The sequence below is a fragment of the Anoplolepis gracilipes genome, chromosome 3 (genome assembly GCF_047496725.1).
Source record: "Anoplolepis gracilipes chromosome 3, ASM4749672v1, whole genome shotgun sequence".
NCBI lineage: Eukaryota > Metazoa > Arthropoda > Insecta > Hymenoptera > Formicidae > Anoplolepis > Anoplolepis gracilipes.
The window spans coordinates 11,019,451-11,037,365 of NC_132972.1; the positions used below are offsets into that span (position 1 = coordinate 11,019,451).

General features: G+C 33.7%; 1 protein-coding gene across 3 annotated transcripts in view; it reads left to right on the plus strand.

Annotated features, from left to right (window-relative positions):
- Egfr (epidermal growth factor receptor) overlaps window positions 1-17,915 on the plus strand; it is a 152,998-nt gene that overhangs the window by 81,815 nt on the left and 53,268 nt on the right. The window contains exon 1 of one of the 3 annotated variants that reach the window (XM_072888683.1): window positions 6,062-7,078. The exons of the other annotated variants lie outside the window; for them this stretch is intronic. The gene's annotated coding sequence lies outside the window, so the exon portion shown is untranslated. Of the gene's footprint in view, window positions 1-6,061; window positions 7,079-17,915 lie in introns of those variants that run through there. 3 annotated transcript variants of the gene reach the window in all.

The window sequence follows — 17,915 nt, forward strand, 5'->3', positions numbered from 1 at the left end:
ATCTCGTGTAATATTGCTAAAATCTTTCACTTAAAACTATAACTTCCTTAAAAAAAATGCGTTTTGTGACAAACTGGCGTAAAATGGAATTATGTTTTTAAACATGTTTTCAATATTCATATTAATAATCGGGTAACTTTAACATCAATTAAGCGTTAATTGAATCCGAACCGGAAATATTTCTCTCGTTTTCTATATAAACAAAAAGTATTTCTTAATAAATATTAATTTTAAAAAAACTAGCATTTTTCTATACGAACTCAAATAATGTTCGATGCAATATCTTACTCGATACTTCTGTAAAGATATTTTCTAGATATTTTTTATCTCTTGTATCGGTGTATTTTGTAGGAATAAGTGCTAATATGTTTATCGTTTCGTTTTCTTTCCACAAATTTTACATTAGTCATTCATGGGTTGTCTCATGAAAAGTCGTTATGTTAGAGAGAACACCCAGAAAAGGTTCAAGTTTTATGTCACTAACTATTCCACAGACTATCTATTAAATCACACATTGAACCGATTTTCTTGTATACACTATATATCTCATCTGTTTCTCTTTCCATTAAAAAATTATTCCACTAATATCAATTTAAAAAATTATATTTTTTAAATTATATTTTTTTTAAATGTTAACTTTTTTATATATACAAAAGTTAAACAATTTATAAATAATAATAATTTATATTGTAATAATTTACATTTAATAATATTTTAAATTATAATAATTAGCTTAAAATATAGCTCTACAATCGTAGGAGACTGTTAAATTTGAAGATATTTTTAGTAGAATAGATTAAAGAAAAAGTTGTAGATTGCTTGGCGATACATCTAATATCTCTCGATAATTAATTCTACAAAATGATTTTCGATAACGCTGCACCTTGTCAATCACGATTGAGTTTCGCTTTCATATTCATGATCTTTTACCTGGCGAATAGTGCTTGCTGCAGGCTCGTGAAGTACGACAGACAAAGGGTGTTTGTAGTCAGCGAAGAAAGAAGAAGAAGGCTAGTAATAATGGAAAGAAACAAGGGTGGAAAAAGGAAAGAAAGTCTACAAGAAGGATGGAAAGGGGAGAGCAGGCGATGAACCGCGTTATCCTCGTGGCGCATCTTTTGCACAAGCCTGTAGCTGCTGACTCGATATATTTGGTCGAAGACTTGTAACTCACGAATGTATACGAGGGATTCATTATCTCAGGAGCCACATGCAAAGAGAGAGAAAAAGAGGGGGGAAGGCTCTCATTTTCTCTTTTTCAGACAAGTCCAAAAGTGTAAATAAACTAAATAAATAATTTTACTTAGGATCTGACTAATGTATATTGACAAATTTTCGAAAAAATTTTCGTTATTTAAAATTATAATACACTTAATAATAAAACGACAATTCTCTTTTTCGAAAATTGAAAGAAATGGGAGACTTTTTATGAAGTTTTAATTCGAAATTAATTTTGAACTCTGTTTTTTCTCAAAAATTAAGCTTGTACTTTAATAGAATTTAATTATTTTTTAATAACATGAGAATATCGTGCAAAAGCAAATATTAATGACTTTACATGAATAATTAAAAATACATTTACACCAAAAAAATACACTTTATACCAAAATAAAATCGGAGAGTATTTCATACGATTCGTGCAACAACTGCACTGACATTATTGTGCAAACACTTAAATGTAATGAGACGTTGCCTCATAAATTCTTTACTTTTTGCTGTGCCTAAAAGCAACAAAGTACTAATCCAGGTTCTAAACTCAATAGCGCAGGGAGTTTTTTTCCGAACGGTGCCCTCAGGTAGCGGCGCCACTGCTCTCTGAACCGGTATTCTCTTCTGGGCAGTATTTCAGTCGCTCTATGTGTCCATGGTGTACCCAGCGCCTAAGTCCCATAGGGAAAGTTACCTGCATCAGGCAGATGAGAGAGCCGTGGTGCGAGATGCCTCGAGGGCACTTTTGCCACTCTTCGTGTTCTCGTGCCACGTTCTCCTGGTTTAACAATGGATCAGCATGAGAGATACCACAGACTGGGTTCATAAAGGATAAGCTCTATCTATCGTTCTTGAAACAAAGCGCCCAATCGATATACTTTATAATGTCCCTCCTGTCTCGTCATGTATAAAGATATAAGATTTTTGCAAACTGTCATGAGTATTATAAGATAAAAATTAATTATATATTATTATATAATTCAATTATAAAATATTTTTTTAAATAATTTTATTTTTTTTTTCCATTGCAAATTCTCGCTACATATATTTTATAAAACGTCTAAAATCATATTTTCAATTATTTCTAAATTCTTGTATATTCTTTGAGAATCTAGAACCAAATCTGTGTGTGTGTAACTTGTAACTGCTTTCCATTAATTATCACCTTTTAAGAAAATGTCTAGAAAAGAACAATCATGCCGCTTTTATCTAATTCGTGCACAACGATGCGAAATTCCTTACGGTTATAATAGGAATGCGAGAGTATGGCGTTTCTTTGTTGAGTTTTGCAAAACAGAATAGGTTGAAATAAGGCCGTCTATAAATCACATGTCAAGTGCGAGATACAAGCTGAGACCTACTTTGCGGGTTAGGTCTAGCTAATCCTATTAAAAAAAAATTCCCTTTTTTTTCACGGTAGAATCATTAGGAATGGATTCTTTTAATATTTCCTTGATCTTCAAAGTGGAAACCGCCAAATGTTCTAATAATTTTCTAACTTTCGGCACACTAAAAGAGAAGTTTGATTTTGTCGATATCGGAATGTGAAACCATTCCTACATTTAGTAAGGATCAGTTTCTGTAAAGGTATGGTCGATCTGCGCTGAACAATATCGCATAACGAAATCACTTGAAAGGAACAATAGGGATGTCTGGACGTCTCGACAGGGTTAGCGCCATCGTCATTTTTTGAAAATTATAATAATGGCAAACTAGAGTTTTATCTTTATTTTCTATAAATTAAATATTATATAAAATTATATAATATTACATAGTATTATTATGAAAAAGAGAACTATTATAACTGTAATTTTATATTTTTTTATATAGCTATCTTATATTTTACGTGTTATGTTGGATGAAAGAAATAAAGTTTCAATATTTTATTGCTTTTGATACGGCTTACTTTCACATTATATTACGCACAATCTTTATTACATAGGGAAACACAGATATATTTAATTAGTCAGGTAAAACTTCAACAGAAACCTTGCGACGTTATTAAACAACGGACAAAGTAATTCTGCGAAAAAGTGATGACATAAAAGAAACAAAAAACTAAGTCTAAACAAAAGAGGATTATAAAAAAAGAATGTGAGGAATGGAACAAAATAAATAATGATGAACATGAGTAAAAGAGTAAATGACTGAATCTATTTCACGTATCTGCCTATTGATTCTCCGCTCATATAACCACTTGTTGATTCTCCGCACACGTAACCAGGTAATTGCTCTTCCGTAACATTTTATGATAAATGTTTTTACGCATAGAAATGTCAATTATCAACTAAGCAGTGTTTAAAATTTGAATTAATTTTTTAGATGTAATTTTTGTTTCTTAAAATGAAAAAAAAATATAATTTAATAACTGAATTTAAAAAAATAAAACCTTTGCGGAAAAAAACCAAAATTAGAAGTTACATAATAAATACTTAATTCTTTTATATTATTATATTTTATGAGTAATTTAGAAAATTGTTTAATTTTTATTTACATTACTTTTTTTCAAAAATTTGGAAGTATACAGAAATGAATGCAAAAGAGAGATAGGATCTTTTATAGTTGAACCACCTACAGAGTTTAGAAATAAATACCAGTATTTCATCCATCCTCCCAGTAGGGAGCGACTATGATCCTCTAACGATATTTTAACTTCCATTTCTAAAGAAAAAATTTAGCCTCTCAGGTATCAAAATTTTCATCTATTGTTCCTGATTTGTTAGAAATATTAACAGTTGGAGTCATGCTCACAAAAATAAGTTTTTCGCGAAAATATAGCCGGTGCTAAACAATATTGTAAGGCTAGTCAAGCCACTTGAAGAGAACAATGAATCCCGTCGACAGGCCACTGAGGGTTAACTCTCGAGATGGCTGCACTCGAGGATCGCTCCACGTTACAAAGCTATCGAAAGGGCACGGTCTGGCACCTGTTGAAAACCAGCATCCCTCATTGAACCAAATGGAAATCTATCATGTGTGTCCTTGTATTGTATAGCCGAGTTGGATACAGTTCGGATTCCTTCGATTAAATTTACACGATTGTGAATTCGGCGTGCATCATTTATCATTTACAAGAAGTGTTAATTGCATATCTTGTATCTTTTTAAGATATCATAGAAAAATGTTTCTTACTGTACATATATATTTTGTAGTTTTAGGTATAAAAATAGAGTGAGATTTGTTCATGATAAAATATTACATAAATATAATTAATTAAAACAATATTATGTAACAAAATGTAGTTATGTTAATATAAGGGTATTAATTTTTAATTGTATTTTTTATTAATAATATGAAAATTTATAAAAAATTTTAAAAATATGAACGAATGTTATCTAACAATACAACCTAAGGCATATATTTTTAAAGTTCTATATTTTTCAAATATGCAATTTGTTGCATAGTTTCATAGAACAATGTCAATATTATTTGCGTTAATTTATAAAGCAAGTAAAAAAATCGATAATTGCATTGCTTATTGTTTCGAATAGAATAGATATATATCTTTTGGCAAGAAATATTTGCAATAAAACAAGCGTGCACATCGTGCAAAGGGCAAACAGTCTTCGTGTAGCTGCAATTTTTGAAATGCAACAACGAGAGTTCCTTCCTCGAAGCAATTCCGCAAGAATGGGTTCTTCTTGGAAACCGTACCACGATGTATTTTCACGCCTATCTCACATAGCTTTTACATAACTCGATTACAGATTCTTATTGATTCACTTCTTGCTATTTAATTTGACACACTACACAATTATAATATTACTATTTATAGATTATTTAATTTTTATTTTATTCACAAATGTTTCAGTATTATGTAAAAGCAACAACAATTAACTGAACATTAACATGCTATCTTTATTTTTCAAAAGTAGATATATATTTTCTAATTTATCTATGTATTTATCTATTAGAAAAAGAAACTAAGAATAGCCAGCTAAGATACTTTATTCTCTTAACTTATCTTTTTTCTAACAATAAGAATTATGTGAATTGTGTTAGGTCTTGCTATATTTTATTTATGTTGATATTATATTAAAAATTGCTGCAATTATTTTTTTATCGCTTGAGATTAAAATATATTTTACAAATTAATTGTCATAAAAACAAAATCTTGCCAAACAATTATTGATTTTTTAAATTAGAGAATATTATGACATTTTAAAAAATAGTAAATTATAAAAGAGCAAAAGGAGACTTCTGCCGATTCAATAAAATATTAGTTGGAACACATATACGGAACATACGGATTCATTACTAAATTAAACACTTTCTTCGCCGAAACAGCATCTGCACCCTCGACCTTTCCATCCCCGCGGTCTCTTCAGAGACTTCGTATCTTCTCCGCAAGCAAAACGCCCGTCTTTTTTTCTTTGGTCCAGATGCATCACACGCAACCCCTCAGGTGTGTGTAACTTCGAGGGGTCTTATGCGCGCAGCATCGCACAAACGCACGAATGTATCCCACACCTACTACGGCGAGAGTCGGGAGTTGGGAGCTTCGACGACTAGTGTGCGTGCGTACGTATGTATACCTGCGTGTCTCGTACCTGGCTAGAAGAGAAAAGTAGGGGAACCGAGCATTCTACGAGTTAAGACGAAGAGACGGAGAAGGAAACGACGCAGGAGAAGGAGAAGGATAGTGGAAAGCTGGATGGAGGCGAAGGTGTGCGAGGCGGGGAAGTTAGGTGCTGTCTTCTGCTTCGTGGCGTTCTAGGGGGAAAGTGGGGAGGATGGCGAGGTGGGGCGAGGGGTCTAAGGAAGCTCGACGACGAAGGAGAAGGTGCTTGCCGAGCGCTGTGCCGATGATGATGACGACGGTGGTGGTAATGGTGGTGGCGGTGGTAGCAGAAGGTGGAAAGGGAGAAACAGAGAGAGAGAAATAGAGGACGAGACGCAAGAGAGGTGAAGGGAGAGTCCTGCCCAGCGTGGACCTGTGCGTCGTTGCATGGTCGACCTGGAGACTCGCTCTCCGCAAGGTGAGACGCGCGGACCAAAGAGGAAGCCTCGAAGGATCGGCAGGAATTCTCGTGAAAGCCGGACTCTTCCTCTCTCGTATGCTCGCAATCGCGCGCGCTCTCCCTCGGTCGGTCTTTCTCTTCCTATCTGTCGCGTTGATTTCAGCTTCTTTTTTTCGTGTACCAAGGAAATCGAGTGAGTGATCCGTATTTTTTATCGCGCGGAATCTCCTGACTTTCCACGAAGTGCTCTGGTACAGATCCGCTTAGACAACGTCCTAGTTCGACGCAAACGTCGACCGAAGCGAGACAAGATTATCAGTGGATACATAATGTTCTCATACATTGGACAGAATTAAAAATGCATTTATAGTCCGGTTTATTAAAGTTTTGAAAGAGACCTTGGAAAGAAATTTATTAATAAACATTTTCGTGGTAGCAATGTTAGGACGCAAAGTGCGAAATCGACACATTTGACAATGATAACGTGTGTTCACGTGTGCATCTTTTCTTATCAAAGTGCGTGAGAATTTGATCCCTCGTACTATTTCACCAGAAGAGTCCGTTCATATCATATCAAGCGCCTGGCGACTACGATCAGCAAATATGTCAGTTGTCTCGCTTCACAAAGTCAATTGAAGAATCACTGAAATAATAGTTTATGAAACGGTGCGTCTCGGGGCAGTTTTTCAAATTGCGTCCCTCTTCGAGGGAGGTGAACAGTGATGTTTTCTCCGTGGCGTTAAATCGACGATAAATTCGAATGCCTGGTGCGCGTAAGTGTTTCTCGGAAGGCTCGTCTCGAAAGTAAACGTTGGAATTTCCTTTCGGAATCTTTGCCAAGACCGTGCAATCTCGCCGTTCGTCTCGTCTTGGATATACCTTGTAGGCTGCATGCATGTTAAACTGAGGTGAGTGAGACTTTTATGTGTGAGTTTGCGTGGTCGATATTACCTGCCATCTTTGCGCGCCAAATTGCAACGCAAACGTGAGAGATTTAGCTGCGTGATATGATCTCGCTGCAGCGATCATAACATCGGCTCGTACATTCTTTCACATATTCGATATGCTTCGAGATTGCAAGTGATAGAATATTTTAATCTGATATTCTTGCCATGCACATTACTGTCAATAGATGATTCTTATTTCTTTTATTAAATGCGATTTTTTTAAAGAAAGATTTTTTTAAGAATCATACTTTTTAAAAGATTACAATTCCACATTGACTCTCTAACTCTAACAACATATTGTTGAATATATTAATATTTATTACTTTTTTGACATCAAAATGACATCTGTCAAATATTATTTCCGAATACATAAACCTCTGCTCTAATTTTTCTCGACAAATTCTTTCACTTACTCGGCGAAAGTTCTGAATAAACTCTGAACAGATAAGCCGAGATCGTTTCTGCGTTTCAACTTTTCTTGCGTGTATCCTTTTCTCGTACGAGAACCATCTTATACATAAATCAACAGCTTTCGTTATTACGATTTGAATGTCAGTTCCGTGTTGTTTTCAGAGTTAACACTTCGTTATTTAATAGTAAATTCGTAAAGATATGAACGTAATCTTTTACAACTGAAACACGCTCATTTTTTTAGTACCTGAAATATTTCCTTTTTCTTTAATGCATTACTAAGAAATCCTACGTAACATTACATGAGCTACATAAAATAACAGTTCTAGCATATATATATATATACATAACTATAATAACATTGTTTACACACACACACACTAGTATTTTTAGTTATTTTAATTAGTGTTTTACATAGAGACACAAATAGAGAAAGAGAGAGAGAGAGAGAGAGAAGTTAATGTTTTGCATACTAAGCAGTTTATTTATAGATATGAGAGAGACATATGTAACGAGTAAAGTTCATGTGTATGTATTATATATATATATATATAGTTTTAAATATATTTAGTCTCAATTTTTTTCTTTTTCTCTGTTTTTATATCAATATTATCAAATATATATCAATTTTAAACATAAGCATGAATTAAATAAGTAAAATATTATTAATTTATTTTATATACAGAAAAACATATGACTACTCTCAGCTGACGTATACATCACAATTGAATAAGCTATAATATATATGTCGTATTGCCATATATATAAATTATATCTATAGCAACTTATCTCGATGACATTGTAATCGAATATATACAATCGAGTACATATACCTTTATTATTCAAGCTTGATCACAAATCGTTGACACATATTCAATATCAAAACCGAAAGACTTTAATCTAAGACTTTAACCGAAAGACTTTAATCTATAATCAATATTTTTCAGTCATGTTCTTTGAAATTTCTACATAATTAATCTTGAAATAAAATAATACACACAAAAAATTTATTATATAAGTTAGCTAAATTTATAATATATTAAATAATATATTAAATGAAGTAACTTTTTAGAAAATCATATAATTGTGATTATGTTCAGTTTGAGAAAATTAATTTTACATTCAATTACAAAATATTTTAGAATATATTAACGAATACAAATATATATATATACATACATGTATAATTAATACAAATACATTTAAAGAAGTTTTATACAACGATATAAAAATAAACATTAATTTATTAAACTATTATGTATACGTATTTATTGTAATTAAACATTTTACATATAAAATATTTTGTTAATTAAATAAAATTTAGCATATTGATTTTTTGTAAAAATAAATTTATAATCCTTTCGTTGGCTTCCTTAATCGAAGTTTATCTTCAATAAGTGATGAATTCCTTTTGAGAGTGACTTTAGTAAGACTTTCGAGTGTACATACCACTCGTAGATACGCGACTGAAAGATCTCTCTGTCTCTTTCCCTCTCTCTCTTTCTCTTCGTCACTTTTGAAAATGAAAGTTCACGCGGGGCCTGAACACGAGGAACGTACGAGTCTGGAATTTCTTCCTCGGGGCCCCTGCGGGACCTCCGCGGCCTAACGTTCGCAGGATCGTTAGTATCCGCTGGTGAGTTGAACGCCGGGGTAAGAAGCTTGCGTTGGCGGCAAACGCCCGTTTGGAAAACATTGACTGGTGACCATGTGACATCTGCTGGTGTGGACCATTAGGTGTCTTTCAAGTCTCTTCGTTTGCCTGCTTCTTTCTTGCGAGAGGCTTTTCTTTTTTTTTCTCACCGCTTTCCAGCTGATCGACATCAAAAGCCGACTCGTCGCGCTGATTTAAGCAACGTATTTTTCACAGTCACTTCAACAAATTCTTCGAAGTTAAACTGGATAAGTTGAGAGTATTTTGGAAAAGGTATCGCGTATAAAATAAGAAAGATACATGAGAAAATGTATGAAAATTTTCTTTTAATTATTTCAAGATGTACTATTTAATTTTACTATACATACATATACATAATATTAGTTTTTTTATTGCAACCAGCTAAATCGTAGTCCATAAATAAAATTTTATCAATTGATAACATTGATACGATTGATTGCTCATGATACAATATATAATATAAACAGTAAACACATTCGTATATTTTTTAAATTAATTTTTTTGTTTTGATCGAGAATACAGCAAAAGAATATAGTGATATATAGCCGATTGTATGCAACATTAGTTATAACAATGACAGCTTCTAATTCACCACATCATAGTGGGGGACATAGGTCACTTTTGAAATGTTGTCTTATGATTATGCATACATAATCTGATGGTACAGTCACACAAAATCCGTACAGCATCTTCTCGCAACTCGTTTAAAAAATGTATTCCAGCTCTTCTAGAGACGCGCCTACTTTAAAACAGAGAGGCATTAATTCCTGTGAGAGCCGCCTGGTTATTTTGGAAGTATAAAGAGAGTGTTGTGAATGTCATTGGAATACCATTAATCTCATTAAAATAAAACCGAAAACCTACGCACGAGATCATCGGAATACGATTTCCCCTTTCTAGAAAAAGTATCAAGATTAACGATAACTTAGGCGCCACCACAAAATTAATGCTGAAAATCAGATTGTACCATTGATTACGCGCTAAGCACAATCTTGAATTTACAATGTGGTTAGCATTTCAATATCATTCAAGTCAATGATTAGCTTACATTGTGAATTTAAGATTAATTATATAGATTTTTCTTTTTATCTTCAAAATATTTCAAATTTATTGACAATCAAAGAGACATAATAATAATATTCAACATAAAAAAAATAATTATTATTATTTAAATATTCGAACCATTAATAATTATTAAATTCGGCGAATGAATAAAAATATTGTATATTTTCTGAATCTTATGCACATTATCTATAATATTTTTTAGCATATAATATTATTAATAATGTTATATAATATTATTTAATAATTAATTTTTAAATATTTATTATATTTAAATATATTATTTAATATTAATAATATTAAATATAAATATTTTATATATATATTATATATTTATATATTATATATATATATAAATTATATATATATATAAATTATATATATATATTATATATATACATATATATATAATATATATACACCAAGAAATTTTTTATAATAAATTAAGTTTATTAAAGAAAAAGCACAAGTAAATAAAAACAGTACAACCATGTAACAAAGACATCATATATCATAGATATATGATTACTATAATTATTTTAGAAGAAGAAAACACGCGATGCTTTATGTTCTTTGACGGCACGAATTCATCGATTGGACCGATGACGCAAATGTATAAATAACTTATGTAAGATCCTTATACGATCTTCTCTGATGCTCTTCTATCGTTTCTATTTATCATTTCGTCGCAATTGCAAAGTGATGACTATCGACAGCAATCGGGTGCTGCCATTCACGGACTTCTCGAATGAGAACAATTCGCGCGTAATTCCCGGTAATAAATACATAGCTTGCGCAATACGCGACTCTGGACCGACTTCCATCTATCGACTACGCGCGATTTGTCACTTCGACCGGTCTCAGACAAACGTCAACCACGGGCACAAAATACTACCGTGTACGCGAACGCCGAGACCAATCCAGTTTGTATATCGCGACTTATCTCCCAATGATACGTGATACACTCTGTAATGATTGCCGAAGTGCCTGCGGGCGGTGCGACATAAATTTCGCGAACGTTTTATATGCCGATCAATTTAACACCTTGAATTGACTCAACTGAGATAAGCCTACCTATTTTCTCAATACGAAATAATGTGATCTCACTATAAGAATTTTGACATATCAATCGCAGAAAATGTATAACTTATATAACTTCTCTGATGAAAAAATATTGAAACAAATATTCGCAGTTTTAGATACATTTTCCAAAGTCGAGAGCATGGTTTTTTTTTGGCGCATTCCTGAATGTCCTTTCGTACGCTCGACCGTGAATTCTTCCTCCTGAGGGTTCTTCCTAAGGGTTTGCGTAGACCTTTATAACCCATCTTATTGTTGGTTAAAAAGGTATTGGCGCCAGATCCTCGTGTTTCTCTGTTCAATCTCACCTGCTACGATGCAACTCAAAAAGGAGAATACATGCACAGGAAAAGGATACATGTAGACAATCACAGATAATGCACAATTTACGCATACATTCTCGATGCGGCTCGGCAATTCCTTTTACGATCGTTACTACGCTTCTTTTAAGTGCCTACGTATTGTTAAAATGCAAAAGACTTTCGTAGTTATGAAGTATTTTTTCTAAACAAGAATCTCTCAATATTTTTATATAATGATATAACAAAACAACTTTTATATAATAATATTTAAAAACCAATAATACTAAAACTTTTTGTCTCTCTCCGAAAGCACAGATCTCACAGCTTACGTAATAAACAGATATTTCTCATCGATCTTGTAATAAGGAATTATATAGAAAGCTTAAATCGCGATTATATAAAAAAGATAATAAATACGATTTTTTTAATTTTAAAATTAACAACATAAATTCTTTAATTTAAATCGTGATTTATATACAGATCGCACATTATGCATAGCAATAACGCAGTTTCCTAAAAACGTAATCCTTCGACGGGAATTACGAGTTTGTGTTCGCAGCTGTCGCTAATAACGTAATTAGTCGTGGTGTTTCTTTTCGATATAAATCATTTATAAATGTCACGCGTGTATCTCGTCGGACAAAGCGCTCGCTTCTCGCGTTCATTTTAGACGAAAGGCAGCGAAAAGCGCGCGATCCTCGCGCGAAGAATACCCGCTTGTGAAAGGCACAGCGTTAGCCAATATCGATAATCATCTGCCTATAATAGACGGCTTGTCGTAGCATGACGAGAGCTTGCAGCATAGTGTAAGACGTTGAACTATTCAACTGCAGCCTCCAATAAAGGAGGGAGAGAACACGAGAGCATCATGATTCATAACTGCTTGGCGGTAAAAGTTTTGAGACGCGAGACGCCGTTTGACGGTAATTATAATCTCAATATATATAGTATGCGCTGCTGCACGGATACTGCGCTTTTCCACGCCAAGGACGCGAAACGGAAACACCATTCGCGCTATTTCCATCCGCAGATTTAATCGATATCCACGACGTATTACGCGGCGCGCACACACGTTCGCTGTAATTTGTTTCGATGATTGTATGATTATAGATAATCTTGAAGAGGCAGTAAATCGATAAAAAAAAAGAGGTTTTCAATAACCTTTATCTTCACCGCGTAATATCTCTCGTCGATAAAACTTATCTTGTGTTATTGATTTTTTTTTATTCGATAAATATAATATAGTTTTAATATAGTGTAATATAGTGTAATTAATTTTGAATACATAATTTATTAAAGCTTCTTTCTTATCTGTGTATATTACAACTGAACTATATAATTTAGAAAGAGAGAGTTGATCAAAAGTAGTTGACCAACAGCAACGGATATCACGATCGCGATTGCCGGGTTGCAAAACTTTTATAACAGTGCATCGCGAACTCTGTTAATGTGGTACTTATTTTATATAGGATTAGTACTTAATATAGTATGTACTTATTGCGGCATCATATGATTGCCAATGTGAATTTGCCACGATTAGATGCGCTATTACATAATGTAAGTCGCAATCGACGCGATAAACACATGTTTCTCTCTTCTTGGCAATTCGTCGAATTATTGCTCCGCACAATATAACGCCCAATTATTAACGCGTGTATATCTTCTCTATTTTTTTTCTTCTTTCCCCTTTTCTCTCCATTTTCGCATCACTAGAGATAATTACAGAAATCAGACGCAATTTGCAGCTGCGTAGTAATACATTTTGTCTATCGTTAGAGCAAACAACGGGTGACAAGTCCAAGATTTGCTCGTCGATCGTTATCATCGTCGGTTATCGTGATTATCCGTTATTTTCGACGACGTCACCCATAGTTGAACGCAGTATAACAACCGGCGCGCATAATCGTTCGTCTATAATAGTCGATATAGGTGGTTGTCTGCACATCTCGGAAGATGCTGGAGGGTCCAGCGAGTCGAGGGAAAGGCGAGAGAACTGACGTCACTCTACCTGGAATGAGGTTAAACCGATGCTATAGCGCATTCAACTCGGTGCAGAAGGCAAGACGAGATCCTGCGAGGACTTTGAACGAGATCCTCGGGAGGTCGAGAAATTTCCCGCGAGCGCGAGCTAAGATCATAGATCCGCGATTGCGTCACGATATATCTCGCGGCCGCCACTCGATCTCTTCTGCTCGTTGAGATTTACGCTCGATCGCCGTTTTATCCTTTCGCTTGATCTCAAGATTGCGATTGCGAATTTCCTAAATTATTAATGTTGCTTCGAACGCTGCTCTTTCTCGTTAGAGATATGCATCGGCTATTGGCGGCGCATAGTCGATGCATCGATAATGCGGCGTTAGGAGAATGCGGGATCTTCAAAAGAATTATTCAATGATTACGTGGCCGATATGATTCTTTCTTTTATATTTAAGAATCAAGTAAAATTGCAATTCCCGTCTGATCAAAGATAAATAATCTTTGATCGTATACAATTTTCCTTTATTATTTATTACACGACTGATTGTAATAAATTAATTAATAATGTATTTTTGAGGCAAATTTCAGGCAAAACTTAGAATACTTCCGATATATACATAGAAAATTATTTAGCTATAGAATTCAGGTTTCCTCCTTATTTTCTAAGTTTTTTTGCCAATTTAAAGAAAAATTGGGAAAGGGACATCTTAAGATTAATTCTAAATATATAAATGTATTCTAAGCGAAGAGATTTTTTTTATAAAGGTGCATTTTTAACTAAAAAGAAATTATTTATTCTTTAGAATATTAAATTTGTAAATTCTTTAAATTATTATGCTGTGTATATTAGCTATAATTCTACCGAAGAACATTTAACATAAGACATAATTAGAAGTGATTACTATGTTTATATACGATAAAATTAATATATCGTACACAGTGTTAAGCAGCATTGTTATCTATTATTATCGGGAGCGTTGCTCACAGAATTTATATGGTTTAGACGTATTTAATTACTCGTTGCGTACATAAGATAATCAAGAATCCTACATGTGCAAAACACTGTCTAAAGTTATAAATTATTACAGTAAATTAGTTTGAGAAATAAGGCAGAAAGAAAAAAAAAAGAGACAGAATAGGGAGCTCTTTTTTGTGATGCAGTTCTCTATCATTTTTGTCTTGCACGCCTCAAGCAAGCATCCTTTCAATTTGCAAGCTGCGGGTAACATGTGTTATGATTGATGAGGCTGTAAGAAATTTATATCGAGTACAATGAACCTGTCTAAAATATAAATGAATTAATCTTATCAAAAATATTTTTAGTATTTATTTAATATTTAATTGATAGTAATGATATTATTATACATATACAAATACAATGTAATATCTACTGAATATTAAAAGTCTATTCACAAACATATAACTCCTTTTTTTTAACATACTTACTTATTTAATAAAAATACAAAGTAATTTAATATTTAATGTAAACCTATTTTACTTGAATGTTATTTTAATCAAGTCAGTAATATTAAATAAGTTTTTCTTTATACTACTCATAAAAGAAATTCTCTTTCGTTTTTTAAGAGTTATTATTTATTACACAAACTCTAACTTACAATCACTTCTATTAAATTCTTTTTTATCAAACACAGACAACTATCTCTCATCAAACACACCATCAGATAAAATTTATCACTAACTTATTCACTTTTAAAAATTAGAGCTGCTCTCTCACCTCTCACAGTCGCCGTCGTTACTGTTGCTATCTCAACGTGGCATCCCTTTGTCTTAGGGGCACGACTTTGGCCGCATAATATGCAGGGGGCCCTCGAAGAAGAGCCAGGTCGGTAGGTAGGTAACCTATCTACCAATACGAGTTAGCATCGTGTACCCGGTACATACACGGTACTAACACGGGTTTCTCAGTCGGAGCTTCTCTCTATCTGCGAGGGATCTCCGTTCGTGCGGACGAACTCGTGCTGACCTCGAGGGCTAAAGATTACGAGAGCTCGCCACGGCTAGAATTCAACCTTCGCTGAAACGTGTATACGAGTATCCTTCGCGTATTCTACCTTGGGTAGATTGCGGTATAAACGTAGCTCGGATACTCGAGAGCAATCGAATACGAAGAAATCTTATGACCGCGTACTTTTCTGTGGATATATCTTTTTCCGCGAACAGAACAAAGAAACGCTTTATCGATGTTTCGTTTACTGCTGTAATGTTTCCTCATTTATTTGATGATTAATGGGAATGTAAAAAACGATTGATCTTCTCCTGTCGAGCGTATCGATTCACATGCGGATGTTAAGAAATATATTGCACGTAATAAGGCTAGAAAAAAGATCTCAGATCGCTATATGGTTGCTATTTTCACCAGCTTTTTATTAAAACTCTCTTATCTTTGTCAATCACAAAGTTGACAAAAATTTAAAGACAATAAATCGATATTATATATTATATATTATATATGTATATGTTTTTATGATATTTTATTTGAATTATTTTTTACGAGGAAACATGACATTAATTGATAACACGAAATTATACAAAACACGAAGATAGTATACTCAAATTTACGCTCGTGATATCGACAAGAAGCATGATTTACAAAAATTTAAGGTTTCCATTCGATCAAGGAAACCTGCATTCCGAATGAGCATTTCAGTTCCCAAGTTTGGTACCCAGCAACAACCTTGTAACGCGTTCTTAATACCACTGTTCGTCTTAAGGATACGTAAGCATGCGATTTCGTGACGCTCGGCCAATCATCTTTCCGTTGAGGGATTGATTTTTCTTTCTCGTGCACCTGTCGATGTGCTCGGATCCTTCGCTTCTCTTCTGCTCAATGTTCGCTGCATATATCGTACGCATTTATTACGTGGGCCGCGCGCGAAATGAAAGGCGAACCGGCCAGCGGGTAGATAGATATCCCACCTAGAATTATCCAGGCATCGGTTCATAATTTCGTCGATTATACCGAATGGTTTTTACAACCGCATCGCAAGCTTCAGGCCTACGTGTCAGATTCCGTAGGACTCGTACGTACGAATAAGGTAAGGCTAAAAGAGAAAGACGCTTTTTTTTTTATCAGCGGAAAAGAACGTTACTCGATGTTCGACTCGTTGTCACACTTTCGATGAACACAAGATGCAAATCACTGGTTATCGATCAATGATCTCGAGCGTCATTAATGGCGACGTTCATTCAGGCCGTTCATTGCAATCATCGATGGCAGGGAATACATTAACGAGGATATTACTTAACGTTATATAGTTTGCGTCATCGTTCGATTGGCTCGTGGATAATAATTACATGGTTTAATAATCATTATAGGACGATCACTTGATCTCGATGGACATTAACGTGCAAGTGAATATAAAGCTAAACGCTAAAAGAGACCGCTTATAAGTCCATGTTATAAAAAAATAGAAGACGAGAAGAGAAGGTTGACGGAGAAGAGACACGTCTGGTTTCATTCTTTTCCGTCATCGCTAATAGCATTCCCTCAGCCTGATTCGTGTCATTTCGCGTTACAGATTTGGTACACAAGTGCCCCATTAACGTAAATACGTTCTTGCAAAACCAGTTTGCATCTAGATTCTGAAAAGCTCAACGATTGATGTCGTAAAACGATCGCTTACATCAGCACGCGCTACCGGACGAGAGTGAACTCATTTAAGACGTGTACAGCCTAAGTTATAGATGATGAATAAGGGCACATGCTATTCAGTAACTGGCCAGATATCCTTATAAACGGCATATAAACATTAACATGTCTAATTTAAAGAATAATTCTTTATGAAGAAGCTATTATCAATAGCTCACGATTTGACATGCCACAAGAGAAGAGTCATTACTATAAGTCATTACTGGAGTTAAGTTAATGAAAATTGATCGAAAAATCACAGATAATATTGATCTATATAATGAGTTGTCACACAATTAATAAATATGTTACTTGAAATCTTCTTAAATAATTTTTAAAAGATATACACATATACGAATAACGTAATACTGTATTTTTTATAATTACTCTAATTAAATTCTCCTAAATACATGTATTTTTGAGTTGATTTTATTAATCTCAACTGTCTTAATTAACTCTCGATAATTTACATATATAAGTTAAAGACTCTATAAATATTTAATTAATAATAAGGCAAGAGTAAGAGTGAAGCGCAGTTAGTGAGGCGCAGAATCCTAATTAAATTACAACATAATCTTTGCGTGTGTTTATTTAAATTAATTAATTCTATTTCTAATCATTCATCAAATTTTTTTACTTTTC